The 11,744-nt window shown below is 34.4% G+C and overlaps 1 long non-coding RNA gene across 1 annotated transcript; it reads right to left on the minus strand.

Moving 5' to 3' along the window:
• Window position 1: 1 nt before the first annotated feature.
• On the minus strand, window positions 2–11,485 carry LOC129527437 (uncharacterized). Its single transcript, XR_008672412.2, has 5 exons — window positions 11,455–11,485; window positions 9,027–9,150; window positions 6,427–6,491; window positions 2,567–2,737; window positions 2–45 (listed from the first exon to the last, which is right to left on the minus strand). It is a non-coding gene; the product is annotated as an uncharacterized lncRNA (long non-coding RNA).
• Between the last annotated feature and the right edge of the window lie 259 nt (window positions 11,486–11,744).

Raw genomic sequence — 11,744 nt, forward strand, 5'->3', positions numbered from 1 at the left:
ACCCCCCTTGAAATTTGAGTCAGACTGTACAATATTCTTGTTTTCCTGTGTTCATTTGAATGGAACCATGAAAAAAAAAATAGCATCCAGAAAATTGGGAAATGCTGGATTGACAATAAAATCATCTTCCAATAGTATATTTTAAATTAGCTCTTGATATATATCCACTGGGCATTGAAGTCCTTAGCACAGTTTACAAAGATGGTTCTGTCTCTTTCAAGGATTTTATCATGACCCCTGATTATGCAGTTCAATCAATGAAAGTAGCTGCTTGGGTACTGATGCAAATAGAAGTATATTAAACAAAGCTAAGTATTGACTATCACCAAAAACTGGATCTTATGTATTTCACCATGTGATTCATCCAATTTTCTCCACCTATTCTCAGATTACACACTTACTTTTAAAGACATAATAATAACACACATAAAAATAATGTGATATAAAATATAATAAATTCAATTTACAACTATCACAAGTAACTTGGACCATTTTTGCAGAAATCTAGTTATGCTACAATTTTGTCTTTTTAAGGTAAGTTTCTCTATAATGAAAGAGATTTTGTCAGAGCAAATATGGTAACTTAGTTGTATTAAATTGTAGCCAGGAAATAAAAATATGGACCTACTTACCATAGTGAAGGCCTCAGATCCATAGTTTGAATAAGTTTAACAACAGAAAAAATATTTATAGAATACTCTGTATAGATGACAAGTAGTTATAATAATTAAAAATATTTACGTCGTTATCGTTTAAGGTAATGTAATGAGCTACTTAGTTTTCATTTCTGAATTAAGTTCAAAATATAAGCTCTCAGTTTATAATTACATGGTCAACAGAAATATGCACTACAAACAATGTTAATTGGTTATGTAGCATGTTAACTCTAGGAGAAGTTGAGTGTATAAGAACTCTTTGTAAAATATTTTTAACTTTCTATGTATGCACAGTTATCTCAAACTGAAATATTTTTAAAAAGTAAAGAAAAATACTTGTAGTAGATATGTCAAGATTGCATTTATATAAGTTTCAGGATAGGCAAATCTAATCTATGGCAACAGAAATCAAAGCAGCAATTGCCTTGGGAAGAGGGCAACAGCAGGACAGAAGCACAGAGAACTTTCCAGGGTAATGCATGGGTACACAGGTTAGATGAGTGTATACATTTTTCAAAGTCCAAAGGACTATGCACTTATGATTGTCTGTGTGTATACACGCATGTACATATCATCGTATTTAAATTATAAGGCCAGCCGTGGTAGCTCATGCCTGTAATCCCAGCACTTTGAGAAGCCAAGACAGATTAATTGCTTGAGCCCAGGAGTTAGAGACCAGACTGGGCAACATGACTAAACTTCGTCTCTGCAAAAAAATTCAAAAATTAGCCCTGTGTGGTGGTGCACACCGGTAGTGCCAGCTACTCAGGAGGCTGAGGCAGGAGAATTGCTTGAACGCAGGAGGCAGAGGTTGCGGTGAGCTGAGATAGTGCCACTGCACTCCAGCCTGGGCGACAGAGTGATTGACATTAAATAAATAAATACATAAATATGTAAACTTATGTTTATACTTAAGGAATAGCAAAAATATTTTGGAGTAGAAATCATAAAATGCACGAACTTATACAAATCTTGTAATTTTATTAGAAATTACAATTTTGCCACCCAGCAAGAAGTAGTTAAGCTTCTCAGTGCTTTTCTTTCACTATACCAAGTAGATTTCTGAACTAGTTAGGGTAACAAAAGCTGCTAAAAATAGCCTCAAAACACATAAAGATCCAAACACAATAGAGGTTTATTTTGGCTTTGCATACAAGTGGCACTCTTCTGTGTCTCCGGGAGACCTATTCTGTGGAGTGCTGCCTGGACCTGGCTCCTTTCATCTTACCCATCTGCCGCTCTCTAGGGCATTGTAGTTATTGAATGCTTCTGTACAAGATATGGGTAAGAACAAAACCAAACAAACAAACAAAAACGTGGAGGAGACACATTCTCTCTCTTCTTTAAAAAAGCGTTGGCTGAGAATGGCACCCATCAATTCTTCTCATCTTCCATTCACAATCAAAAGTCTCATGGACACATATAGAGGTAAGAGGAGCTAGGAAATGTAATAACTGGTTCAACAATTATTTACCAATGACAACCTCATTCTGCAGAAGAGAGAGCATGAAATTTGGTGAACATGTAAAGCTCTGTAATACAATAGCTATTGCATCTGATTTTCCTCCTTAATATTGAATTGTGTTTTCTCATGTCAATAACAATTTTGTTTTTGACAGATAATCTATCTAATTTTCCACCCTTGCCTATGTCATAATTTATTTAAAGATTCTGCTTTTTGTACATTTCTTGTATTTCCTTTCTATTTTAATTTTTTTTAACTTTGCTATATTTTATCATTAACATATTGAGAAAAATATTCTTACAAATCTATTTTTTTCTTAAAAGTTAAAGCTAGTTAATTTAGTATTACCAGATTAAATACTGGTTTTGAAAGCTCTTGATAGATGCTGATTTTAAGAATGAATATACTTATTTTATCAGTGAATGATAGAACAAATGTACCTCACCTTCACCAGAACTTGGTAGTACCACTGTAACAAAAGTCAGTGTGATATATAGAACATAATTATCTGTCACGAATTCATGCAAGCGTCTGTAATCTTACTGAGAGGCAAGCCAGTGCAGCTGTACTTCTCTTCCTTCTCTTCATTCATTTCCAACTTTCCTTCTAGGTGTTGCTTGAGAATCAATGAACAAAACAAAACACAAAATTCTCTAAGTGAAATAAAGTAACTTGAATGCATTCCTCTGTGGATATATTTAATTTGCATTTATCTTTTGAATTAAAAATGTATGTTTAAAGAAATGCATTCAGATTGGCTTTTGGTTTAAATATTGAACAAGACTTATGCTTCAAAGTTTTACCCTCTAGGTACAAGGTCAATTTTGTGTCAGAAATCTGTTCATATGACCAAGGCCAAAATTTTCTTCTTTTTTCATGAACATATAACTTTTTATTCACTAAAACCCCTGAGGTTGGAAATTAGCCACTCTTCATGGCTGATTAAGGTTTACCCTAGCATAACTTTTCTTCTAGGAGCCATGGATGTATTTTTGAGATTTCTCCTGCATTTATATCACAGCTATCCTTTTAGAGGTAATAAAGGAATACTCTGCACTCCACCGCCTGCTCCCTTCATCCCCCAATAACATTCTTAGAAATGTATCTGTAGATATCATTTTCCATATAAACTTTACACATCTCAGCTAGCAAAAAGAATGAAAAATGGAGAATCTTAAAAAGGGCCTTCTATTATTTTTTTCTTCGAACACACCAGGTTCGTGGCACCATAGAATTTTTGCACCTGTGGTTTGATCCCCCTCGAAAACTATTCATCTCTGCCCATTCCCCCAATTTAGCTTGACTCTCTCCTTCTTATCATTAAGGACTCAAAACCTATCTAAATTAACTCTGTTCCTCCCCTTCTGTGCATTGCACTCTCTTATTCTGTTCATAAGATTTATCACTGGATGACAGTATCTAATAGCTATCTTAATAGCTTGAGCTCTAAATAACAGAAATTTGGCCAGATGCAGTAGCTCACACCTGTAATTCCAGCACTTTGGGACGCCGAGGCAGGCAGATCATTTGAGATCAGGGTTTGAGACCACCCTGGCCAACATGGTGAAACCTGTCTCTACTAAAAATACAAAAAAATTAGCCAGGAGTGGTGGTGTGTGCCTATAATCCCAGCTGCTCAGGAGGCTGAGGCACCAGAATCGCTTGAAGCCGGGAGATGGAGGTCACAGTGAGCTGGGATTGCACTGCTGCACTCCAGCCTAGGTGACAAAGTGAGACCCTGTCTCAAAAACATAAATTAATTAAAATTAAAATTTAAAAAAAAACAGGATTTTTTTTTCTATTTTGTCCACCACACTAATTCTAGATCCCACAATAGAGCCTAACAATAAGTAGATGCTGAGTGAATGAATGGGATTAATTAAATAAACTAATAGATGACAAACAGATCTAGGATGGATAACTTTTAGATATAGTTTGTTAAATATATCCTACCACTTGTATTTTGTTTTTCAAATGACACATCTCATTTACATATATTGTTCATTCATTAGGAAATAATCAGCAGGAATGTTGGCAGAATATTGAATACAGACTTCATGAAATTTCTGCATGGGACTCAGATTATGTATCTTCTCCTAGTCTCCCAGTGCCTTCTTCCCAGCACTGCACGTTCTGGAGAGGTCAGTTTGTGGGAGTATGGAAGGTTGGGGCTCTTCTTTCTTAGAGGGGCAAGCTTAGACCAAGGAGTCCAGGAGCTGGGAAAGAGCTGGAAGATAAATTCCGCTTTCTTACTTCTTCCCATAGACCTTTCTGAAGCACAGTGATTCCCTACACATCTGAAGTAGTCCTGATCTTGTCAATTCAGTAATGTACCACTTGTATCTGCTTTCAGCCCCTCTCAAACCCAATAAATTTTCAACCTTGTTCCTGTTGCCCTGGGGATATAACTCAGGCACTATTGTACCTGAAGCTTTCCCTCAGGCTTTGTTTTCTAGGAAATTTGGGCTAAGTATCTGGTTCTGGACTTTTCAAAACATTTGAAATAATATCTATGTTCCCAATCGATGTGACAGTATGTTTAAATGAACAGATCAGATTGAATTCATTTCTCATTGAGTGAGAATAAAAAAGAGCATGCTAAGCCAAAATTGAAGCTCAATTATCAGGTTCCTATGTCCTCAACAATGCTACCACTACTCAGGAAGAAGGCTTTAAGGAATAATAAGCTGAGATTCAAATTTGAAAAACAAATATGTTACTGTGTTGCCTATGTCTCTGAAACATGCCCTTTTCCAATAATATTTTTTATGCATTGTGTATTGATTAAGAATACCATTTTGAGGGGTCAAGGAGATACATGGTTTCATATATCAGCTCTTCTACTCTTTCATAGTCTCACAGATAAAAACTCACTAAACCTTCTCCATTCTCACGTAAACCACATTTTCATTAAAAGGGCATTACTCTTTAGTTTCATTAGTATGAGGATTAAATTAAATGAGGTGAGTAAAGCATTTAGCATAGTTTCTAGCTGTATGCTAAGAAGAGGCCCATTTTGCCCAAGTAGAAAGTTTGGTTGTCCTAAAATTGCTCCTCTCACGAGATCTGAGGCTGCACCTCTGTCTCCATATCACTTAGAATGCAACCCAATTGCCTACGAATTCATTCCCAATGTGATAGAAAATAGAAAAGATGGGAATTTGGACGATATTTTACAAAGGGGTTAGAGATCAGGAGCTATTGATGTGGAAGATAAGAGAGGCACTATGTTCAAAGGAATGAGGATATTTTTCTCTCCTGAACCTTTTATAGCATCTTGCTCATTGAGAAGCTAGTGATGCTCAGACTGAAAAGTTGTGGGAGAATCTCCTGTATCAGCCTCTACACAATCCCTTCTTGCTTCATCTTGTGATGGTAAAACCCTATGAACAAAACAAAATGAAAACAAACAGGAAACCCAACACACAAAACTGTAAAGTTCTCTCATTTTGTTATGAGCAGTAACATAAACAGTTATTTGTATGAATTTATTTGATTTTAAACTTACTATTATTCAAGGGTTAAAGTTAGATATTATGCTATAAGATTAATTGGAAATCTAAGGGACTTTCAAGGTACCAGTCCTTACCAATAAGGTAAGAAATACCTTGTTTTAGAAAATAGAATGCTGTTACAGCAATTTAACACTTTTCATTGTGTATGAGGATAAAGGTCATGTTGTCCTATTTTGATCTCTCTTTTGTAGAAATAAATGATGACCACCCAAATGAAGACAGTCAAAGGCTATTCATTCAGGGCTTGCTATATAGCCAGGGAGTCAGTTGCTATCACTTGAGTTTGGCAAAGACTCGAAGTTGGCAGGGGTTTGGGAGAGCTTCATCGTGAAAAACATGGAAGGCTTCAGGTATCCTTTGATTGGAAGTTGTTGGCACAGAGAAGCTGGAGGTGGACTCACTAGACATGAAACATCTGATGTGAATAATTTGTTTGAGTATATTTAGCTTTCTTTTATTGGTCCTGCATTGAAAGCAGAGGCAAAATAGGAAAGCTGTGATTTAAAACTAAGTTCTAACCACTCTGGGTTGAATAAAAAGAGCTTATGGTCTGGCTTTCTGGAATGGTGTTGCAGAGCTTGTGAGTAAGAGTTTTTCCCATTGTCATGAATGGCTTGGCCATTGCCTGTTTTTATGTTCAGTCTCTTGCTTTATTCACGTAAACTAGGGAGACCCTCTTCCTATGAGGGAGGAGCTTGGACCCATATTACTAATCATCTCTTACTTTCTGTCTTATGTCCTTTTGTGATCTCATAGTTAAAAGAAACATTGAGTTAAGCTGTTGCCTTACCTCTTTGGGAAAAGTTCTAGCCATTCTTCTTTTATTTTTTTCACCAATTGGCCATTTTTTACCCTCTGTATCACATAAGAAAGAGAGATGCATGTGATTGTTAACCTTGATCATACCTCACCAAATTATTATCCCTCCACTGTTTAAAGTGTTAAAGTTTGCTTCAATGAAAGAAAACCTAGACATCTCTTTTTTTGTTGTTTGTGAAGGTGCAGTTTCCTTCTCTTAGGAAATTATTTTTCTTTCAAAATAGTAGCTAAGCAAGGAAATAGTAACCATGGTCTATGATGATGCTAGGTCATAAACACACATTTTCTTTTGATGTTTATTTTCCCAACCAGTTGTATTCTTGGCCAATCTTTTCTCTTTCTCTGCAATGCCAATAATTGAGAATTGTGTCTGTTCTTTGGGGTGAAAATTGACAAAAACCAATTGTTAGCCTTCTTTATTATGGTTTAACATAGGTCATCAAAGGAGATTAAAAAATGATTTTTCCAACTGTTCCTGCCTACGTCACTAGTGTTCTTCATAGGGATTTGGGGACAAATGACAGCCACTAATAAAGTTTTACTCTGCCTTGCTTCATTCTTGTGTATACATCTCCTTAGAAGAACTCAAGAGAGGACATATTGGCCAAATGTCATCTCAATTTCATCTCACTTTATTATTTCCCAAAGAGCAAACTAGATAACATTTTAACTCCCAATAAGAAAATTAATTTATACAGATTCAAAACAGAATGCAAGTGACCCAAGGCCAAAAACTGAGGAAAAGTTTTTGAGGCATTTATTGAAATCCAGGTGTTTTTTTTTTCTGTACCTTCTCCTTTCACATATTTATTTGCTTAGTACCCAGCATGTATCTGGCACTCGTCTATGGGAAGTCAGTATAGTAGTGGCCAAAATAGATTTATTCTATATCATCCTTTGTAGAGAAGGCCGAAAAATAGACAATAATTTAACATAGCGATATGCTCTTAAAAATAAGCAAGTCTGCAGTGTGGTTTGGAAGTAAGAAAGATCTCTCAGTTTAACATTACTCTTTCTGCTTCCATCTCCTATTGCTTACATGACAGTTACTCTTATAAAGGAGTGATGTGTGAACAGGAAACTAAATACTAGAAGGCCATGTCTCTGGACAAGAGCATTATAAGCAAAGGGAACAGCATGAGCAAAAACAGGATAGGGTTAAGTTTCGCATGCTGCTCAGAAAACTGGATAAAAAGTCAACGTATTTAGAATATAGTGGGTGAAGCAAAGTACTAGAAAGCCAAACGTTTAGGGTCATGGATGACTTGCTGGTCTTTTCACTTTCATCATCTAGAGAAAAAAATGTAATTCAATCATGATGTGACCAACCATCAAATATTGTTTTTCTCAGGATTTCCAGCTGTGACTTAAATTCTTAAAGATCTCTTGTATTAGAAATTCACAAATCATGAAAAAAGGGACTTTGGATGTTCATACTTTAGGTATCACTGTATATATAGTGTCCTACATTTTCCTGCTATAATAAAACTATTTTAGCATTTTCTCTGATGGTTATTTTAGACATCAACATGTTTCTCAAACCTTTGCTGTCCCTTTTCTTTCTCACAATTAATAATCTTGCTCTTATTTCATTAAGGAAAGTTAAGCACTGCCTTTTATTTATAACAATAAAAGACTGCCTTTTATTTATACCAATAAATCTATCAACCCATCCTAATCTTAATCCACATGATGTATATTTTTCTGTATGACAATAGATGAACAATTTTTGCATTTATTGTGGTTGTGGTGGTTGGTAGTAATTTCGTTTTCATTGTGAAAACAAGCTTTTCACTTGCTTGTGAGATTCCACCTCTTCTTGTAAAGTGAAGTAAAGCAAAAACTAGATGAAATGTGAATTTGGCAACTTGAGGAGAGTTAAATGAAGGAACTGTTTCCAGAACTTCATAGCTAGTAATAATGCACCATAACCAGCCCTAGAGCTGAGAGAGAAGAGAAGGAAAGCCATTAGAAAAGCAATACTTGAAAGAGTTGTAAAGTTGCCCTAGAGTATCAGGGACTGAATTTACCTTTCCATCTGAAAAACTAAAAAAAAAAGTAGGATAGAATGAGTCAAATGGTTTTTAAAACATTGAACATCAGACAGCAAAGAAGAATCTCTAGTGATGGAAAAGAAATGAGCCAGGCAATTGCCCTATCTTATTATATCAAGACAGTTTCCTGTGTTAGCAGGGGCAGAATTCAGGGAGAGTGGTCTCAAACTCCTTGCTGTCTCCCAGAAGAGTTGAGGAGAGGGAGCTAAGAGTCCATAGAGACCAAGATGGATAGGTGTGGATATGTGCTATGGCTTGAATGGGTCTTCCAGAATTCACATGTTGAAAACTTGGTCCCCTTGTGTGGCAGTGTTGAGAGATGGAGACTCTGAGAGGTGATTAGGTAATTAAGAAAGATTAATACCACTCTCACTGGACTAGGTTAATTCTTGTGAAAGTGAGTACTTGCTCTCATCACCTGGTTTAATTACCACAAGAGTGAACTATTACAAAAGGAGGTCACCCTTTGTGTTTTGCTCTGTTTTGCACACATTCACCTGCCCTTCAGCTTTTCTACCATGTTTTGATGCAGTACAAAAGTCCTCATCAGAAAATGCCACCAGGACCTTGGACTTCGCAGCCTTCAGAACCATGAGCCAAATAAACTTCTTTTCTTTATAAATTACTCAGTCTGTGTCATTCTGTTATAGTAAGAGAAAATAGATTAAGGCAATAGATTTCACAGGACAAGTTACAGAAATAGGACAGCTATGAAGCGAGAATTCTGATGTTCTTTTTGCAGCAAGACAGTATTTATCTGTGCATGTGTGAGGAAGGAATAACCTAAAATGATTAGAGAAAATGTTACTGAGGGCTCACACAGCATCAAGAAGAGTACTTATTTTCACCAGCCAAAATGGAAAATCTCATAATTCATGAGGCATTAGGTCAAATTATCTACAGGTACTTCCCTTAATAGTGGGAGAGTAACTAGCCCTATCTTCACCACTGATCTGTTTCCACCTAACAAAACTTCAAAACAAAACTAACAAAAGAAAAATCATGATCTCAAACAAATCAAACTGTTTGCTGTACTAAAATGTATCCCAGAACAAAAACTCATGAATATTTATAGGAATGTAAATTATAGGCAATTATACATAAAAATTACAATATCTGACATCCCATAAAAAATAAACAGATATGTAAAGATGGAAAAATACGACTCACAGTGATGCAAAAATATCGACAAAAACTGATCCAGAAATGACGCAGGTATTATAATAAGCATGTATGAACAATGTAACGGTATTATCATTTCAAAACTCTATATAGAGAATGGATAATATAAAAACAAAATTTCTAAGATTAAAATATTGTACTGGAGTATATTCTAGTAAAGCAAGTTTGGTTTAACATTCAAAATACAACAAATGTAATTTATTATATTTACCCAATTAAAAAATCTTATATTATTATCTCAATATAATGCCCCAAAATGTTTATCAAAACTCAACACCACTGCTTATCAAAACCCAACACCACTGCTGACAATGACTCTCAGAAAACTAGGAATAGAATGAAACTTCCTTCAAGCTGATAACAGTCATCTAAAACAAACTTACAGTTAATATACTTAGTGGTGAAAAGTTGAACTCTTTGTCTCTTAGGTTAGAAACAAGACATGATGCCTCTACCTACCACTTATTGTATTCAACATTGTTTTGAATGTTCTCTCCAGTGCAATAAAGCATAAATACATAAAAAACTAAAATTATGTTTTTCTGGTAGATTGCATCAGTGTTTGTATAGAAAATCTTATCAAATCTACCAAAAAAACCTTGCTACAAATAATAAGGGAATATGTAAATATCACAGGATACAAGATCAATATTAAAAAGTCTATTTTTCTATATACTAGTAAAAACTATTAGAAAATAAAATTAGGAAACAATACTATGTAAAGTAGCATCAAAAATATGAAATATGGATAAATCTAACAAAAATGTATACTAAAAACTAAAAGCACTTTTGAGAAAGAAACTAAAGAATAATTTAAATAAAGGTGGAGATGTTCTTTAGTCTGAAGAGTTGAGGTTGTGATGATAAATTTTTTTGAAACTGATTAATAGTTTCAACATAAACAAAGTCCTTGCAGGCACTATTAGAGAGATTAAGAAGCTGACTTTAGCATTTATATGGAAGTGCAAATAATTAAAGATGGCAAACAACTTTAAAAAATAAAAGAATAAATTTGGAGAACTACCACCACCCAATTTAAATATATATTAAAAAGCTAGAGTAATCAGGACAGTATGGTATTGCTATCATGATAGACAAACAGATCAATTAAATGGATTAAATAGTCCAGGAAATGATCCACACATATATGGAAAATTGATTTTGGAAGAGTTGCAAAGTCAATTTAATAGATAAACAAAAAGTCTTTTCAACAAATAGTGTTAGAGTAATTGGATATCCATATGCCAAAAATTTCAACTTTGATCTGAATCTTACCAAATTTATTTACTCCTAAAACTATAAAACTTCCAGACAAAAATACAAGAGAAAATTTTTTGAAACCTTAGGTTAGTCAAAGATTTCTTGGACACAATATCAAAAACATGCTCTGTATAAATAAAAAAATAAGTTGGACTTAAAGTTAAAAACTTATTTTCAAAAGACACTGCCATGCTCATTAAGATACAAGCTATAGATTAGGGAAAATATTTTTAAATTATATACTTGATTATTTAGACTTTGTCTGGACCATCTAAAGACATTTCCAAACCAAATAACATAGAAAGCAAAACAAATGACCAGAAAATAAAAAACGGAAAACAGATTTGATCTGACATTTCACCATGGAAGACACAGGATGACACATAAGCACATAAAAAGATGTTCAACATCATTACCCATGAAAGAAATGCAAATAAGAATCACAAAGAGATATTACTACACACCTATTAGAAATATCAACATTGAAAAGATATTAACCATACCTGGTGTTATATAGTATGTGGAGGAAGTAGAACTCTCATATACTATAAAGGGAATGAAAAATAATACAAAAATTTGGCAATTTCTTAGAAATTTGAACATGTATCTACCTTATCATATAACCATCCCATTGATTATTATTTATCTAAGGGAAATAAAAGTAAATGTCCCATACAAAAAAAATATACATGAATGTTCATGGCAGCTTTATTTGTAATAGCCCAAAACTAGAAGCAACTCAAATGTCCATTAATAGATGAATGGATTAAAATATTTAAAAACCTGAAATAGA

This window comes from Gorilla gorilla, chromosome 18, assembly GCF_029281585.2.
Source record: "Gorilla gorilla gorilla isolate KB3781 chromosome 18, NHGRI_mGorGor1-v2.1_pri, whole genome shotgun sequence".
Taxonomy (NCBI): domain Eukaryota; kingdom Metazoa; phylum Chordata; class Mammalia; order Primates; family Hominidae; genus Gorilla; species Gorilla gorilla.